Source organism: Fukomys damarensis, unplaced genomic scaffold, assembly GCF_012274545.1.
Source record: "Fukomys damarensis isolate Sample0158 unplaced genomic scaffold, DMR_v1.0_HiC HiC_scaffold_8, whole genome shotgun sequence".
In the NCBI taxonomy this organism is placed as follows: domain Eukaryota; kingdom Metazoa; phylum Chordata; class Mammalia; order Rodentia; family Bathyergidae; genus Fukomys; species Fukomys damarensis.
Window position 1 is genome coordinate 30,359,653 of NW_022900920.1, and position 19,054 is coordinate 30,378,706.

The 19,054-nt window shown below is 50.8% G+C and overlaps 1 protein-coding gene and 1 long non-coding RNA gene across 2 annotated transcripts in view; both read right to left on the reverse strand.

The window, feature by feature from the left end:
- The window catches only part of Sorcs3 (sortilin related VPS10 domain containing receptor 3), a gene marked incomplete at its 5' end in the record, with an annotated part of 534,900 nt that overhangs the window by 497,447 nt on the left and 18,399 nt on the right, over positions 1-19,054 (reverse strand). The window lies entirely within an intron of this gene.
- Positions 6,239-16,380, reverse strand: LOC104863824. The gene is made up of 3 exons (XR_780692.2): positions 15,613-16,380; positions 7,019-7,147; positions 6,239-6,568 (listed from the first exon to the last, which is right to left on the reverse strand). It is a non-coding gene; the product is annotated as an uncharacterized LOC104863824 (long non-coding RNA).

A 19,054-nucleotide genomic window follows, 5' to 3' on the forward strand; every position in this document is an offset into this window, starting at 1 on the left:
CAGGAGCAGGCCCTGAGGGTGCTGCCATGGGCCCGCTACATGCCAGGAACCTCCTGGAAACAAACACCGACCTACAGCAAAGCCCAACCCACACACATTAAAACGCGCAGAAGTGAGAGGCTTCAGAATGCTGAGGTCTCGGGCTTGCATCCCTACTCCCAGCCCCACAGGGAAACCCTTCTCTCCAGACCCCCATGTTCCTGCTCCTGTCCGGCCTATCAGCAAGGGACCATGGGTCAAGAGGGGGACAGAAGAGTGACCCAGCTGAGAAGAACCCAGCTAGTACCTGGGACCCTCCAGTGACGACGACTGACAAACTGTAATAAACCACTGAGAGCTGAAAGAGGGAGCTGCAACAGATAAAGTAATCCGGGGAAGGGGAGTCCGGAGCTCCTTCTGAACAGGTGATGCTACAGCTGAGATCGCAGGGGTGGTGAGATGGGGGAGTTCCATTAAGATCAGCAGCGAGTGCAAAGGGCCTGTGGCAGAAACAACTAGAAGACAGAATGCAGAGACAGATATGCAGCCAAATACAAGGCGGGGGAGGGTGTGGGCGAAATTAACAAAATGGACACAGTAAGCAGCTTACAGGTGCAAAAGCCCTGAATGCCAAGCTGGCGAAGGCTGTCAGGAGAGCTTTCTGGAGGAACGCAAAGGTATCAGAGCTGAATCTTGAAGGTTGGTGGATCTTGCTGAGGCAGGAGGAATGCAGAAGATACAAGGTCTGGTTGGGGGCAGGGGCAGGGGGTTGAGGCACACACAGCTTTCCTAGAACCCACACTGCTCCACTGACCTGGAGCTTTGGATGAGAGGTGAAAGGAGAAGGAAATAAAAGAGGCAAACTGCAGAGAGCCTTGGGTGCCAAGGCAGGAAAAATGGGAGCAGAGCTCACGGCTCCACCCCATGGGTGGAGCAGCAGGATGTCACCCTCTGCTCCCCTGCGGTCCTCCTCCTATGAACTGCAGGCCCTGGGTGACCAGCCCCACCACCTCCCACCGCCACTGGGCCTCCTGGGCCTCTCCTCCTCGTCCCATCCCAGGACTTGGCACCAGCCCAGAGAGGGCAAGGCCCGCAGGAGCAGGGACATCCCCTGGGAGGGCTGGCAGAGAGGATCTGAGGACGAGGAAAGATGGAGAGAAAGGAGGGAGAGAAGCAGAGCAGAGGAAGGCAAGGGCAGAGGGGAGAGGGTGGGAACCAGGACCACAGTCCTGCTGGGCACACACCACGCTGGGGAGGCTGGACCTCTGCAGGCAGCTTCTCTCTCCTGAGACAGAAGAGGGAATGGACTCACCGCTGCGCTCGCCCCAAGTGTGAGGCTGCTGTGTGGCAGCTGTGTGCCCACTGGGCCCCCTGAGTGTGAGGCCGGTGTGTGCCCACTCACCCTGCTCCACTCCGCCCAGGCCCAAGTCCTCGAGCTCTGTGTGCACTCAGCCTCTGTAACACAGCTGGCGCCATCCCGTGCCACCTCCACCAGCCTCCACCCAGCCGTTCTCTCACCCCTGCCTCCCTTCCCTTAGTGCCGGCCTGCAGCTGCTGCACGGGTGACCAGCAGGGTGTGAGCTACCTGGGTCCCCAAGACTTCCGCGAGCCCCTTCCATGAAGGTCCCAGTCAGGGCTGAGGAGAAAAGGCCATCCAGGGCCAGCTTCAGAGGGACTTGACAAGGGCGGAGAGCAAAACGCCCGATGCCCAGTTAGGTCTGGATTTCAGGTCAGCAAACACTGGCAGCTTTTGCTGAATCCAGCCACGTGTGTGTGTGCGCCCGGTGGTCCAGGTAGACAAATGCCTCTCCTTCCTGTTCCCACTGCCCTTCTGCAGCTGCAGAGGGGAATGAGGATAATCATCAGCCCTGACTGGGGGAAGGCCCTGCACACAGCAAAGTTCCTGCCGTGGCCCATCAAGTGCTTGAAACAACCCCGGGACAGCAATGAGATCACAAGTCCCACCTTACAAATGGTGATGCTAAGGCTCAGAACTTGCCCAAAGGGACACAGCTAGGAAGCAGGGGGACTGAGCCTGGAACCAGCATCAGAGACAGCAAAGTGAGATAAGGGACTCGGGGAGCCCCCAGGAATGTCCAGCAGGACCCCACTCCCCAAACCCGCTGGGGCTGGAAGGTTTGTAAAATCTGAGTCATGGGCTCTGACCTGAGGAGCTTACTATCCAGCCAGGAGGAGGGACATGGTGGAGGGAGGCTGAGGCCAGGCTGAGATGGGTGGGTGGGTGGTAGACAGGCTGAGGTGATATTTCTCTTGGGTTCTAAGAGACAGCACTGACTACCTGGAGTTCTTCCAGGAACTTGATTTTTCCCATCGCGTGCAATGAAAGGTTTCTAAGGAGGGAGGAGAGAAGCAAAGAAGCTACATAGGAAGAAAGCAAGAGAAGAAACAAAAGGGAGAGAGAACCGCAGTGTGGCTTTCTGAGCTCCAATGACTTCCTCGTGTTCCTGCACCTTCCTGGCTGTTACGCCAGGGTGGAGAGATGGTCTGTGGGGCGCCAGGTTTTCATCTCTATGACGGACTGGCAGTGGGTGTTTCAGCTCTCACGACAACTGGCTATTTGTCACTTTATTTACCCAGGAGGCCCATGCAGGGGTGAGTCAGGAGATTGGAGCCCATGCAGTCAGAGTCTGCAGCAGCTGGCTGCTCCCTTCCACCACCCGTGTTCCCGTCCCCAATCCCAAGCTGGTCACCCCTGCTCCTTCCTCCTCCACACCCCAAAATACCAGTTCCGGAAGCTGAGATCCCAAGAGCACTTCTGCACAGCCCCCTCCAGCTCCGTACGCTGCTCAGAGCCTCAGCCTCAGAGAAAGACGGCCTGCCCTCCAGCCTGCCCTCCCGACCCCACGCACAGAGACACGGCCGGGGGGTGAGCTGCAGTACACAGCACAGCCGTGTCCCCCAAGAGACCCTGAGCGGCCTCCCCTACCTGCTCTTACCTGCCTTCCCTCCGCTTTCCACGCTCTTCCTCTTCCCCAGCCCCTCCCTGCATCCTGCACAGGGCTGCAGGACCTCACCGCCACGGGCAATAAGGGGCAAACGAGCCAAAGGCTCGGGCGGGAGGGGCCCACAGTCCCAAAGAGGAGAGAGAGTCAGTGCCCAGGAGAGGAGCGCAGGCCTGTGCCCCCTGAGCCGTCATCGCAGTGGTTCTCAGCGGGGGCCGGCCAGTCACCTATGGCACCTCGTCATGGCGTTTTTCTTTTAAGACAAAAGACATGGATGTCTGAGCTGTTTTCTCTAGAGTAAAATCTCAGCACTCAGGTTTAACTGCAGCATTGGCTCCTTGAGATAAACAAGTGGGTCTTGGGCCGCACGCAGTCTGGTACTTGGTCGCTAACAGGTTCGCCATCACCGACCTAGGGGACACTTGCGGAGGGGACCAGTGACATTTAACAGGTGACACCTGGGAAGCTCAGTCCTGCTAAGACATGAGAGTCCTGTACTATGGAGAACATTCTTCCTTCCCCAAAGCCAAGCGCGCACCCTACTGAAAAGCATGGCCTTATTTCCACACACATGTATGAGGTGGGCCGGGCACACTGAGAGCTTAAGCACAAGGAGAAGGCACTGCTGGCAGGGGCAGACGAGTCGGGGCTCAGAGCTCGGGGATACAACTCCAGCCAGGGCACCCTAGGGCCTCACGCAGGTGACTCCAGCACCTGCCCCCTGACCCGAGAGCGTGACACTGTGACCACAGCCCACAGGAGCCGCGGAGGGTGACCTGAGAAGGGGGTGCACGCCCACAGGGTCCCGAGGGCAGAGGCCCAAGTGAGAAGCAACCCGAAGGGGACAAGTGCGTCATCCTCAGAGGCCTGACTGTCCACCGTGAAGACAGGGTCTGGCCTCACACGGTGTGTGGCTCAGCCTCTCCCAGGGCTTCCTGCCCTGCACTCACACCACCAGTCACTGTCCACAGCTCCAGCGGTCCGTCAGCGTTACCATTCATCAAGGATTTGCTGAAACGAATGCTGGCCCTGTGCCCTTTACATACACAAGCTTGTCTAATCCCCCACCATTTCTATGGTTGGTGTCTTCACTATCCCTTCTCTGAGCTGTCTGAGGGGCAGAGGCAGGAAAAAAGCTATTGAGAGGTCCCAAGGGGTCGGTGGTAGCTTGACTAGCACAGGTGCACTGAGCCCATGCCAGTGTGACAGGGCGAGAAAAGGGAAAAGAGGATTCCAGAAGGTAAGAACAGTCTGTGCAAAAGCCCTGAGGCAGAGGCTCTGCTGTGCTAGGATGATGGGGTTCACAGAGGCCAACAGGATGGACTAAGCCAGCCAGGTAAGGACAGTATCACAGGTGATCATGAGCCCTTGCTGGTCACAGGGAGGGCTGCAGCTTTGATAGGTCCCCTCTTGACAAATGAGGAACCTAGGCTCAGAGAGAGCTAGTGATTGGGTAAAAGCCACAGAAAGCTGGAGTTTAGGAGCCTGAAACAAAGTTGTGGAGCCTAAGCAGGGCCCAAGGCCTTCCTGACTGCCTGTCTGTCCCTCACTGGGCAGCAGCAGTGTGGTCATGCTCAAGGAGGCTCTGAGGCGTGGGGCTCAGCAGCCCACACTGCAGTCCAGTGGGGCCGATGACGGGATGGAGACGCCTCCCAGAGCCAGAGCCCAAGACGATGAGTGCGCCATTCTCCTGCACCTCTCGGCTGTGAAAAGCAGCCGCCTCTCTATAACGTGGGTCTGTTTACTTGGACAGAGCCCATGCTGGATCATGAGCATCTCCCCGTGCACACACTGCAAAATAAATAACTCCATTTCCCATTTGAACGCTGGAAACACAGCCCACAGGCCTAGCATGTACAGCGCCCACACACCACAGGCCATCTTCACCGGGATGGGAGGGTCAGGCGGGGACCTGGGCAGCTGCCACCTCCCGGCTGGCCCCTCGCTGTTCCCCAGGACTGTCTGGCCTTCTGGCAGGTTCTGCGGAGGGTCCGGCTCTGCCTTCCCGTGCTGGTTGAGGAAGTTTCTGACATGGACCCTACATGCCCCTCAAAACATGACTCCTGGCGGACGGTGCAGTGCGGTGCTCCTGGGAGGTGGCGGAAACTACGGGGTCCACCACAGAAGCAGGTCCCCAAGGACACACATTTGTAGGGCGTGTTTTATCCCCACCTGTCCCATTTCTTTCTACAGGAGGTGAACAACTCCGCTCCATCAGGAGGGCTCTGTTGTGAAGCTCTACCTTGAGGCCAAAGGTGACTGGGCCACCCATACTGAAGTCTCCGAAACCATGAGCCACATCTATCTTTCCTCCTCCTCCTCCTCATCGTCGTCCTCGTCCTCGTCCTCCTCCGCTGTTTATCTAAATTGTCTTCTGTCACAGGAAGTAAGCTAACACAGGCTCTGCTGAGCACTTCAGACCTGCAGAGGTCTCCCCTGCAGCCCACCTGCCTTGCAGGAGCCTGCAGAGAACCAGAAGCCCACAGGAGAAAAGACACCCCAGCAAGTCATATCCAAAGCTTCAGGGCTGACAACTCTGATGGCTGGCTTGTCTGCCTTCTGAGACCCTCGTGTACGTGACTGGCTTGGCCCTCACAGCAATCCTATGTGGCAGGCAGGTTTCATGGTTATCCCCAGGTTACAGAAAAAGAAACTAAGGCAGAGAGGTTAAATGACGTACTCAAGGTCACACAGCTGGTAAGTGCCAGAGCTGGGACTCAAGCCCACGCGTCCACACTGCAGACAGCGTCTCTCTGGGCACAGGTGGCCAGTCCCCATGCTCCTGGGTCTCCCTAGGGCTGGTGCTCTCTATGCTGAGAAGATGCACCAAGGTGCGACCCACATGCTTTGAGTCATGCTAGCAATCACAAGACCACACCTACCACGCTGGGCAGCCCTGAACTGGGAGTGCTTACTTGGGTCCACCATGACCCCTTCATGCATCTGGCTCAGCCACAACTAAATCACAAGCTCCCTGGGGTTCCCCTATTCAAGTCTACTCACTTCCCACTGAGAAACACAAGGAGGGATCACAGTAACAATCGTAAATTTGGCCAAGTGAATTAGAGAATCCGTGTGTGAACACACAGATGAACCTGGCCAGTCCGGATGTCTGGACGCCTATTTACGGACCCAAGCCCAGAACATGGCGACACCAGGTCAGCATTTCCCATCTGCCTCCCATGCTGAGCCACAAGAGGACCGAAATGGATAGATGTACTTTATTTCTCCTTTTATTACACTTAATTCCATGCTTCAGTTTAATTAAAAAAAGCACAATAGCTTAAAATGTTGGATCTTGATGCACTATGTTATTCATGAATATTTATTACTCTGGGCTATATAAAATTGAATAATTATTAGCAATTAAAAGAAGGTGAACAGACGGCTTTCGGGAACCCTTCGCCAAGAGGAAGAGGGAGAAATACAGCGTTGTGTTTGACAGCCCTCGGCAAAGACTGCAGGAGAGGACGACGCGGCAGAGCCTGGTCTGAAGGCCATCCAGGCAAAGCACCTGAAGAAAGTTCCAGAAGGGTCTGAGGCAGGGACGCCTGACCTCAGAGGTATTTCTGCCAGTGGCGAGAAGCAGACTTGGTGTGAAAGGGATGCACTGACAACCCCAGGTTCTAGGAAACAATAAAGGAAAAGGTGAGCCTTGGTTAAGGAACTTCGCCTGCCTGTGTGTGTCTGCGTCTCGACTACCCACCTTACAGTGCTGTGAGACAGTCACACAAAGAAGCATCTGGCCTGACACACAGCACACAGTCAATAAAGGGGTGTCCTGTCCCCGCTCTTTCAGGATTTACAGGTTCTCAACAGCTCTAACAGCACTCCCATGGCCACCCAATGGGTCTAATACTCTCCCCAGGGGAAACAAACTCCAGTTCTCTCATTCAACCCTGCCCACACTTTATCACCTCAGCAGGCACCCAGCACACCGCTAGAACTCTCAGTACCTTTCCCCCTGGCACCTTCCTCCTCAGGCTGTAACCCAAACCAGCTCCCTGCTATGGCTTCACCAACCAACTACTCCGGGCCTGCAGAGAACAATTCCTCCTCTTATCTATTCCAAATACCTTGCTCTTGTCCTCAAGGTCTTCTCTGCAGTGATAGAACCGGCATTTTAATGTCATCTTTCTTCCTGGTCTTCCACACTGAATGAGTCTCTTGTTTTTTCTGAGATCCCAGACAAGAACACTGCAGACCTGGCACAGGTAGAGGGCACAGAGGAGGGCCTTGGGATATGCACTACTTCATTTCTTTAAATTTCAGGTAGTATTAATGTTAGGGGCTAGCATCGCTGGTTGCTCGCTCATTTAGAGCACTTCACCACATTATTACCAGTATATTTGGAGCACATCATGTCCCGCAGGCATGTCCTGCTGGGACAGACACAGCCCTTACTGGGCTCAGAAGGCCAAGAGTGGGAGCAGCAACTCCCAAGAACGTGCCCATGAGTTAGACTCAACAGGACCATCAAAGCGGCAGGTAAAGCACTTGCACACAGTGAGATAAACCCAGTCTTCCCTGTTTTCCAGCACCATCAGGTTCCTTCATCCTAAATGGTGCTCTGGCCTCCAAACCCACACCCTAGGGACTTGGCTACCAAGACAATTTAATTCTCACTCCCTTTTCATCAATAACTACACTCACCAACGCTGACTGAATGCTTGCTATAGGCCAGGTACATGCAAGAGCTGAGTGTGTAATCTCATTCACTAGCTCCCTCTGCAGCTTTGAACTCGCCAGAAATCACTTGTATGTACATCTAGTCTACTGGACTAGCCAGTCCCACGTGGAATCTCCTCACTTGGGCAGGGTTTTCTTCCACCAAAGCCTTATGCCATTGTCATGGATCACGATCCTGAATTCAGCTAACAGCAAAGGGAAGGAAGGTATAGGAACCCTGAAATTCCTTCCTTGCTCATTCTTTAAGTGCATTCTGTTGACTGGATAGGTCTACGCCCAGCTAAGAAATTTAATGTTGGCATCCTTGTGATCATGTCATGGTTGGAAGACCACTACATGTGTCCAACACTGACACTGCTCTGCCATTACTAGAATTCAAAGTCTGCAGAAGAGGGAGTGCCTACTGCTCAAACATATGTCTGCTCATACACTGTCCCTCCTGCAAGAAAGAAGAAATCTGGAAATCTCAGATGCAGCAATTTGGTGGTCCTCTCTGCTAAGCACATGCATACACACATACACACACACACACACACACACACACACACGCGCGCGCGCACACACACACACAGAATACTTTGTTTCCAAAATGGGGTGAATGATGTTGTATCGTGCACGGTTCCCAGAGTGTTGTACTCAGACACCTGGCCACTCTGGGGTCCTGGCTGTAGACGGGTTGAGAAAAAAGTCCCTGCCTCATGTAAGAGAACAATGGCAGATGATGGTCTCTTTCAGCTCAGGAGACCACGGGATGTCTAAGGTTTCAATAATGAAGCAGCTTCTCAGTCTGAACCCCAGCCTTTCCCTCAACAAATGTTTCTGCTGCAGAACGAACGTGCCAGGTTCCCAGCAGGCTGTGACAGACGAGCTAAAGTTAGAGGAGCATCCTGATCCACTACAACACTGAGAAGTGCATCAGCATTCACCTTTCAAAGAGTAGAGAAGCTTTTCTATTCTGTTTCTTCTTCAGTCCTTTTTATGGCTGTTTTGCATTTTTCCAACTTAAATGGAACTATCCTAATGCAGTCAGGACTGGAAAAACCAAACAATAGCCTCGGGACAGACTTTACAAAAGAGAAAGCAAAACAAGAGGAGAAATGGCCCGGAAGCAGCCAGCCCAGAGGCATGGCCCAGCAGCCTTTCCAAATGCCCCCGTATTGGTCCAGAACAGTGCTGGCCACGGGAGATGGACCTGGATTGTCACTACAAAGGCTGGATTCCAGGAAGGGGGTGACTGCAGCCTTCACTGCAGCCTGAAGTTCACTCTCCTCTCTCACTCTATACGAACTGCTGACTGCCAGATGGGCATGATTTGCAGACGCCAAGGGAGTTGCAGACATGACCATTAATTCCATGCCCCAGCCACTGAAATCTGAGCAACCAGGGCCGAGCTGCACTACGGAATGGGTGTCTCCAGGCTGGATGCAATTAGTGGTACCCAGAGGAGAGGAGCCTCATCCAATCTGGATGGAAGCAAAAGAATGTGCTCACCTTCAGTCTGTCACGAGACAAGAGAGTAAGATAAAGGTGGAATCCAAAGACAAGGTCAGGACCTGGAAGGAGGCAAAGACTGAGACAGAGGCAAAAAGAAACAGGGATGAAGAGAGATAGCCAGGAAATGCAAGCCCCGAGCGCACAGGATTTTGGAGTAACTGTCCTTACCTCGCTTCCCTTTTGCTCAGCTCACTCTCCCTGCAAGTGCAGCAGGTAGAAAAAGCCCAGGTTTGGCTGATCTGCTCTCTCCCCCAGCCTCCTGCCCTATCACAAGGGCCCTGGCTCTCAGAGCAACTTGGACACAAAAGGCTTCCAAGAAATTCACCTTTCACTCTCCTTTTCAGCACGCTCCTTCATTTCCCACATCTCTCTTGCTTCTCTTGTCCTTACTCATGGTATCATTGTTACTCCTTCTATATATCAACTTTCATCTTCTCTGTAAGACACAATCATCACACTAGCCTGGAAAGAGTCTTTTATCCTTTCACCAGATAAGAGGTATCTATGACCACGTAGGTGGAACATGACAATTCACAGTAAAGTACTGAATGCTTTCCCTCGATCTCAGGAACAAGAGAAAGAGAATCACTGCCGCTGCCACTGAACTGCAGGAAGTTTGTAACCTATGTAATAAGGCAAGAAAATGAAATGAAAGGTTAAAGAAAAGAGACACAAACACCACTCATTATGATGGTATGCAAAGAAAATCTGAAAGAATCCAAAGATATTATCAGCAAAAAAAACTAGAAAATGAAACTTTCAAATTCTCACAATGACATTCAAAACTATCAATTCTTAGGAATTAATGTACTGAAATATTTGTAATCTATTGTAATATTTGTATTTCACTTTAAAGCAATAAGTATAGAACACTGCTAAAGAAAGTAAAGAAAATTAAACGTGCCAGCTCTTCCCAAACTTGGTTTTATAATGAACTTCTAACCAGTTTCTTTTCTTTTTTTTTTTTTTCCCAGTACTGGGGATCAAACTCAGGTCCTTGAGTTTGAGAAGCAGGCACTGGAACCACTGAGCTAAATCCCAGCCTTAGCATTTTTATCTGGCAAGATTTTTTTGGTGTGGAAATTAGCAAGGTGATTCTCAAATGTATACATAAATGCAAAGGACTAAGAAGAGCCAAGATAATCTCAAAGGGAGGAAAATTAAAAAGCCAAGATTGAAAAATTTAAACTGCAAAAAAACCTGCATTCATTATAAAGCTACAATATTAAGACAGAGTGGCACTGGATTTAAATCAGAAGATAGCCAATGGGACCAAATGGAGAATTCACTAACAGACACACCAAATAAAGACACCCAACCTGCAACAGGGACATCATTTTAACAAATGATGTCTTAGTCATTTCCCTCCAGACACGCACAACTTGAGGGAGGAAAGGTTTATGTGGGTTCGGTTTCAGAGGTGTTGGCCCAGTATGGCCAGCTGACTTTAATGAATAAATAGCAGAGTAGAAAAGCCTGGTAGACAAAAGCTGCTCATGCTGTAACAGCCAAGAAGCAGGGAAAGAAGAGAGGAGCCCTAGAGGGAGATGCCCCCCTCCAGGTCACACCCATGACCCAGCACACTTTCCTAACATTGAGTTCTACATGAGAAAATCTTCTGCCCCTTCCTCACATCCAGCATTCAGCACCTTAGGAAAAGAAATTCCAGACAGATCACCAGCCTAAATTTGAAAGCTCAAATAATAAAGCTTCTAGAATTAAACATGGAGGAAAGACCTCGTGATATACCAACATTTTATAACCTTAAAAGAAAAAAAGATAAATTATATGTCATTAAAATTAGGAACATCCCTTCCCAAAAATATACCATTAACAGAAACTCAAGACTGTAATAAATGTATCTGGGAAAGAACTAAAACCCAGAATATAAAAGAGTTCTTAGAACCTTATTTACAAATAGACAATGTAACATAAAATAGACAAAATATTTCCTGAAACATTTTACTAAAGAATATATCCAACTGGCTATTGGCACATGAGCAGTGCTAAAGATCCATCAGCAACCACACTGAAAACCACAATGGGACGCCAGTAGGACAAAATGAAAAACTACCAAGCTTTGGCTGGAAAGTGGCACAAGCAGAAATCTCATACATTTCTGCAAGGAGTAAACTGGTATTACCACTTCAGAAAATTGTTTATATCTACTAAAACTCTGCTCTATGACCCAAATGTTCTACTCCAGGGTATATATTCCTAGAAGAAATGAGTGCATATGCCCCCAAAATATGTAAGAATATTCCTACAGCCAAAACATGGAAAGAACACAAACCCTCTTCCATTACACACATTAACGTGGACGTAGCTCCCAAGGCTATTACACAGAAGGAAGGAGAACTCGAGTTACATGTCAACAGAGACAATTTTCACAGACATAGGGTTAAATGGGTAAAAGAGACACAAAAAAGAACATACATTGTGTATCGGTTATTTATTGCTGTGTGACAAATTATTCCAAATTTGAGTGGCTTACAACAGCTATTGTTTTGTTGTTGTTGTGTTTTTTATTGTTTTTTGTTTGTTTGTTTGTTTGTTTTTGAGACAGGGTCTTACTATGTAGTTGAGACTGACCCGGAACTCACTATGTAGCCCAGGCTGGTCTCTAACTTACAGCAATCCTCCTGCCTCAGCCTCCTGAGTGCTGGGATTAGAGGAGTGCACCACCACATCCGGCCAACTGTTCACAGTTTCTGTGGATTCGGAATCTAGGTCAGCTTAGCTGGGTCCTGAGTTCAGGTTCTCACACGGCATCACTCACGATTTCAACCAGGCTGCAGTGATGGTAAGGCTGACTGATGAAAGAAGGTCTGCCTCCACTCCCTGGCGGACAGCCATCGGGCCACGGGCCTCAATTCATCACTGGACCTCGCGGAAAGGGCACCTCAGAATACGGCAGCAGGATTCATCAGGGCAAGCGAGAGGAGTCAGAGAGAAAGGGAGCAAAACAAAAGCCAGAGCCTCCTAGGAGCCAACGCTGGAAGTGATATCCTGCACTCTGCTATGTCATCTTTGCCAGAAGTAGGTCACAGGGCCAGGGCAAGCCCAGGGGAGGCGAGTGTGAAGGACATGACCAACAGAAGGCAGAGGCTGCTGGGTCTTTGGCAGAGTCCTGCCTACCACACTGTAGGGTCCGTGCCCATGAGTATTAAGAACAGGCAGGACCAGACAAGTCAGAGGAGTGACTACTTCCTGGGAGGGGCTGCTGGTATGGCAGAGACATGACTGAGTTTTCTGAGATGCGAGAAACATTAAAAAGCTGAACCCTGTTTAGGCATTGGGGGGGTAACATCACAGTAATCATACAAAACTTTACTGGTATGTACACTTAAAATCTGCACACTTTAGCTCATTCATACCGAAGAATTACTAGTTAACTTATTTGGACACACGATGTTCATGTATAGTTTGTAACATCAAAAACCAAAATTGCTGCAAGAGGAGTTTTTGCAGGAGCGGTTTGTGTATGTTACGGAAGTTAAGGTGGCATAAATTCAAGTTAAGTATTATAACTCTAGGGCATTAAGTATATCTCCATGGCAACAACAAAGAAAACAGCTAATAAAGTGCTGGGGGAGTATCCCTTATCAGGAATGCTTGAGGCCCCTAACACCTCAGGTTTCAGACTTTTTTCAGATTTTTTAATATTGCCATATACACAATGAGCTGTCTCAGGATGGGACCCAACTCTAAGCACAGAATTCATTTATGTTTCGTACAAGCCTCACCCCACACATTCCTGACAGTAATTTTATATAGTATTTGTAACAATTCTGTTTATGAAGCAAAGTTTCATGGTGTGGAATTTTATATCTGTGACATCATGTCTGCTCTCAGAAAAGTTCTGGATTTTAAATGGATGATAATGATGGTTGTACAGTGTATCATGAGTACATTTAATAACACTGTACTCTACACTTAAAATGGTTAGGACGGTAGATTTGTTAAGTGCATTTTACTATCATAAAAATACTTTTAAAATCTGTGCACTCTCATACGTATATATTCCATATAAATAAAAAAGTCGAGCAATAAACAGACCTAGTAGTCATCACTCTCTCCTCCATCTAAGGATCAAGGGATCACAGATGAGCCCGTTTCCTGAAGAGCCAGCTCTGAGCCTGTCGGCGTGGGGCACATCCCACCCATTCCCGTGGGATGAACTTCTCCAGGGCAGCGCCGGCAGAAGAGAACGCTCTGCTGCTGCAGGCATGGGATCAGAGCTGTGTAATTTGCCTGACAGTCCTGAGGTCAGGGCCCCCTGGGGAAAAGGCCTCTTGTATCTCACAAAGCTCTCAGAAAACGGTCTCTTCCCACTGTTTCTCTTCCTAAGTCCCCTTTACCTAGGAAGTCTATAAATGGCGAACAACTGAAATGCCAATTATTTCAATCCTTCTAATTCAAACTTGAGAAAGTCTTGATCTAATCTGCTCTAATTAAAAATGTGCACTAAGTTCAAACAGATTTTCCTTAAGTATGGGGAGAAAACAGAGATGGCACATCTGACCCACTGTATATTTACCTCTGACTTCACAGGGGTACCTCACTGAGCCTGAACACCCACCTCATGGGTCAGTACTATGGTTCATGCCTATTTTGAAGTCGAAGACATTTAAACATAGAGAATGTAAGCAACTTGCCACAGTCATAGAGCTTCAATAGGCCAGGAGCCAAACCCTTGTTTATCTTACACAAAGGCTGTGCTCTTAACTAAACTCACCATATGATATGACTCCCCATGTGTCACTTTAAAAGAAAAATAAAAAAGCCACTTAGTAGTTCTGTCTGTGCCAGTCATAAATGGTTCTGATAGGATCAATAAAGCAGGTCCAAAAGGGCCCCATTTGCTGTAGAACAGTTACTCTGAGTCCGGAAAGACAAGCATGGACTGTAAACACAGTTTTATGTGGCTCACTAAATAAAACCTTACATGTATACACACACGCACTGTAATCCAGTACGACAGCAGAGCTCGGCCAGCAAGGTGCCCGGATGAGTCAGGCTGCAGCACCCGGGAGACCAGGTGGAGACCTGTCCACTCTGTCCCAGGAAAGCAACACAGAGGCCTCGCAGGAGTCTGAGAGCCCAGCTCGGTGGCAAAGATGGAGAGCAGGCCTCCCGAGGCCCAGCAATCCGTCACCAAGTGGGCCCCCAGAGGCGCTGTGTGGCAAAGCACCTGCAGCTAAGCCAAGCACCTGGAGACAGTAAGCAGATGGACACTGGCTGTAGCCTACAGTGAGCAACACCAAGAGAAGACATGGTCGGGTTACTGGAGTTCGACTCAAGCACCAACAAACAGCTGAAACCTGGTGGAGCTTCTCAGGACCAGCCAGTTACTGTGTGCGTGTGTGCATGCGTGCGTGCGTGTGTGCGTGTGCGTGCGCGGGGAGTGTTATGTTTTAATGCTCGGTTGTTAGTTCACTTATCAGCTGACCCTTGATCAGGAAAGTCTGTAAGGCAGCTTTTTTGTTTTGTTTCTTGAGGCAGGGTCTCACTAGGTCATCCCAGGCTGGCCTTGCACTCACTATGTAGCCCAGACTGGCCTTGAACTCAAGATCCTCCCGCCTCAGCCTCCTGAGCGCTGGGATTGCAGACGTGCTCCATCACACCCAGCAAGATGGTATTTTTTAACTATATAAAATCTAATTATTAATGACTGTCTGTAAAAAGAGACTATTTGGCAGCAGGTCTCCTAGCTTGATCCTCGGTTAAAGCAAGATTATGAGAGAGAAGAGGGCTGGAGTACAGCTCAGTGGTACAGTACTTCCCTAGCGCGTGTGAGTCCCTGGGTTCAATCCCCAGCGCTGCAAAAGCAGAAAAATACCAGCGAAGAGTATCTTCTCTCCAGGCCCACAGCTGAGAGGAAATAAGCAGGAGGGAAGAAAGTTGGCAGCAAGTTCCCAAGAGAAGGGAGCAGGCAGATGCAGCCCAGGGCCACAGGAAGAGAGGCAGCCGAGGTAGCCGGGAAGGGGCTGCTGCTGGGGTTCCCTGTGGGGAGCCCGGGCGGCAGGGCTGCGCCCACACGGGCCTGTGCGTACCGGCATAACACGTATGCGGTGCCCCCACTTAGCAACACACACGCAAGTCCTCCCCACTCACCGCCACACCCTCACAGCAGCTCTGGCTACTCTCGGACGCCTTCGGCGAGGGTAACCAGGGGTGTTTTATCTGATAATGGTCACGCACACCCACACACACCCCCGGAAACTGCACGAGAACCCAGCTCACACCCGACGCCCCTCATCCTCAGCTCTGCCACCTCCCAGCTGTGTGAGCGTAGTCACTCTTTTAACCTCCCTGAGCCAATGGAGATTTTATGAGGACCACATGAGAAATATAAGATACAAGACGGTTCTCATTAAAATTATTCAACTGCCCCTCATCATTCTTGAATAAGAACAAAGACTCCAGGGTCCACAACCCATAAAAGCTCTCCGTCCTTATCCTAGGTGAGGTTTCTTCCAGCAACCTGCGGTTGGGCTCTTCATTCAAGGGTCCTAACAGAAAAATCTTGTATTTCTGCCACTGCTTGCTAGTTTGTTGGCCACCCAGGCAGTTTCAATCCTCTCCTGTGCTCTCCTCCTGCGGCTGCCTGATGCTATGATCCACAATCCAGTCTCTGTGACTGGGGGTGTTTCCATGGCGATGAGCAGTGACGTCATAAAGGGGGATTGTTACAGGGCTGAATGAAATCTGGCACCAGATGTACCCTGCCTCCTTACATAAGAAGGGAGGGCACATCCAGGACACGGGAAACGGAATCACTCGGGCACGGCGGCGGGAACGACCAGAAGGAAAGGAAGTTCCCGTCCCTTCCATCACACACCAGCAGGCCCATTTGGCGAAGAACAGATGCAACAGTCCACCAAGAAAAGACTCGCTTCTCACCAAAGGAAATCAAAGCAAGGAAGAAGCAGCAGTGTTCCCCGGAGACCACTCTCCTAGTCTAGGAAGACCTGAGCATGCCCCCACTGCACCCACCCACCCCAAAGTCTCAGTTATCATCTCGCCATTACCAGAGCTTGAGGTTGCAGTGTGCCGCTCACTGTTCCAAAAGCAGACTGTTGTGATTCAGGGCCCGGATGCAGTTAGAGTAGCAAGTCTTACTAGAAAAATAGCAGCCACCCCCAGCTTAATTCCGGGAGGAAATCAAACCATCTTGTTAGGAAAATTCCCAGAGGAAAAATTACATTAAGAAGCCCCTGCTCACGCTGCTTGCCATCTATGAACCATCTTAAAGGCAAGCCCAGCCTCGGGAAAGGGGTACCTGCCACCAGGGCCTGGGCCAGGGGCTGGGGAGGAGGTGCTTGTGCCTCCCGCAGTGCAGTCCTTAGACGTGAAGACTCATTCCTTGCACTGGCGAGGCCTGGTCAGGGAAATCACTGCCACCGGCTGGTTCTTTCTCTGCCCCTTGACACTGCGGAGTGCGTGAGGGACCGCCACCGTCCTTGCCACAGAACGCGTTCTCTTCCATGCAAGGTTTCCTTTAGTCCCAGAGAGGCTCTGGGAATGCGGGCTCCAGACAATGCACGGTGCCTCTTTCTCTCTCTGAGGCAGCTCGTTCTCCTAAATGCCGTGCTCCCAGTGAGTTAAGTCCACGGCAACAGCCAAGTATGTGTGCAGTGCACGGGCCCGCTTATGCCCTTCATCGTTATTTATGAACTAACTTCAAAGGGAAGTCGTTTCCACCTAGGAAACCTGACATATGCTTCTCCATACCACACATGCATAAAGATAACCGCTTTCTTGTTATTCTGGACAGCAGGATTTTCAGATGTCAACATGGGCAGTACCACACCATCTACTGCGGATCAGAGAAAAGCCTGAAGGCTCCATCCCCCAGGCACTCACCGGACCCCAGACATGCAGTGTTCCCTTGGGCCTCTCGGCAGGCGCTGTCCCCATGAGCAGGAAGCACCTCTGCATACACTCGCACAGCTCCTTCATGATGGGATCAGGCCCACAGTAAGCAGCCCAGCTCTTCCTCTGAACGTTTCCTTAATGTCTCCATCTCGGACAGGGGACCATTTTCTGTTCAGATTTGAACTTGGCCCAAATACATGCTCCTAGCAAAACATGTCAAGGTGAAGGAAACAATAAAAGCCAAGATCCTTGAGCACAGTGTATCTCCAGGGTAGACCTCATCTATTTTAAATTAAAGCTGACTTCTGACAGTTATTCGGGGGAGTCAAGTGACCAACTTTCCGGACCAGGATCCCATGTAAGGGTCCAAGATGAGCGATGTGACCAGGTGAGATCCCTGGAACTCTCAAGATTCCATTTCCTCAGCTACAAAAACACAAGAGGAGCAGGGAGGTAGAGTTAGTGGAACAGCACTTGCCTAGTGTGTGTGAGGTCCTGGGTTCAATCCTCAGCACGGCATTCAAAGAAAATAAAACAGGGAAGAGTAGAAGTCTGGGCTCCCACTCCGGCTCTGCATTCCACTGAAGGAGCCCAAAGCATCTTCACACCCTAAAGCTGGAACAGATTATAAAAGCACTCTGCTGCCTTCTGGGGGCGATCTGTGCATTTCCCCTCCCACGGACTGCTCCCGGCCATTCCAGGCTGGGGCACGCTGCAAGGAACAGCACTCACACCACCTCGCCCAAAGACGGCTGCCTCCTCTTCCCAATCAGCTTTCAGCCCCTGGGCCTGCAGAAAGCTCCTCTTGCTCCTGCCGGAGTGTCTGATCCCATTATTTTGCAAAGGCCTCCCTCTGCACCAGTGTGTTCTGTCGCTCTCCTAGACCATGACAAGTGCTGGGTGTAAAAGTTACCTTTGGAGAGGAAAGCGGACAGCACACATGCTCAGAGAGGCCTGGGGAGGGGAGCGCGCTGGGAACCTGGAAAAGCCCTTCATTACTGCAGTTGGAAAACCTGCAGGGCAGGGGTGGGGAGGAGGAGAAAACTACTGCTTTGTTCTCCAGCAACAAGCAAGTACTACAAGTCTCTCCTAGTTTCTCAGCAACCAAGAAAAAGCATTTCAGAGAGTAAGGGGTTAAATGGACAAACAGAATTAATTAGATATTTCCGGGGTCACTGCCATCCGTGGCTTGGGTAGCCAGTCTTCCTGCTCGTGGAAGGGGCTTCCTACCCAACCTCAGCTTCGATCCAAGCAAATCTGGGGAGCTGGGGGAGATGGGAGCCACATGACAGTGTCAGGCACCAGCGGGGTGGGCAATAGCAGGAACCCCGTCTCCAAGAAGCTAAATCGAAAGACCTCTGAGGTCTCTCAATTCTCAACGTTTGGTCAGTTTTGCTCCATGAGGTAGGAAGCAAGTCCCCACTCCAGCCTTCTGCGTTCCCCTCCATCCTGCAGTTCCCCTTCCTGTATCTGAAGCAGGCAGCTGCCCATGAAAACAGACTGAGGCTGGGGAGTCTGTATGGGAAATCGGATGTTTTGATGGCGCTTGCGTTTTTCCCTTGCTCTGCTTTGCTTCCCCCGTTGGCTTCTTTTAATCACAGCAGAACCCCGCTGGCCGCTCTGATGATGGAGAGGATGGCCACTGTGCAGAGCATGGTGGAGAGGAGGAGCAGGGAGAGGCGCTGCCGGGGACAGGCAGAGGGAGAGGAGGGCGGCCCGCAGCTGCCAGAGCTGGAAAGAGAGGCTGCTGTTCCAGCTACAATGAGCTGGGCACACCAGGGAAGCCACTGCACCTATCTGTCCATTGTTCCTTCTGAGAAGCAGGGAGAATGAGTTGGGTAGTGTTCCAAGAAGGATTGGTGCCACTGCTAACTACGCCCGTGCTCGAAGTAACTACAGGCTGCTCACTGCGTACAAAATACAGTGCACAGGGTCCCTGTGACCTGCCCCTCACCTCTGCCTCTTCCAGTTTTATTCTCTCTCCCTCCCCCTCCCTCCCTCTCTCTCTCTCTCTCTCTCTCTCTCTCTCTCTCTCTCCCACCCCTCTC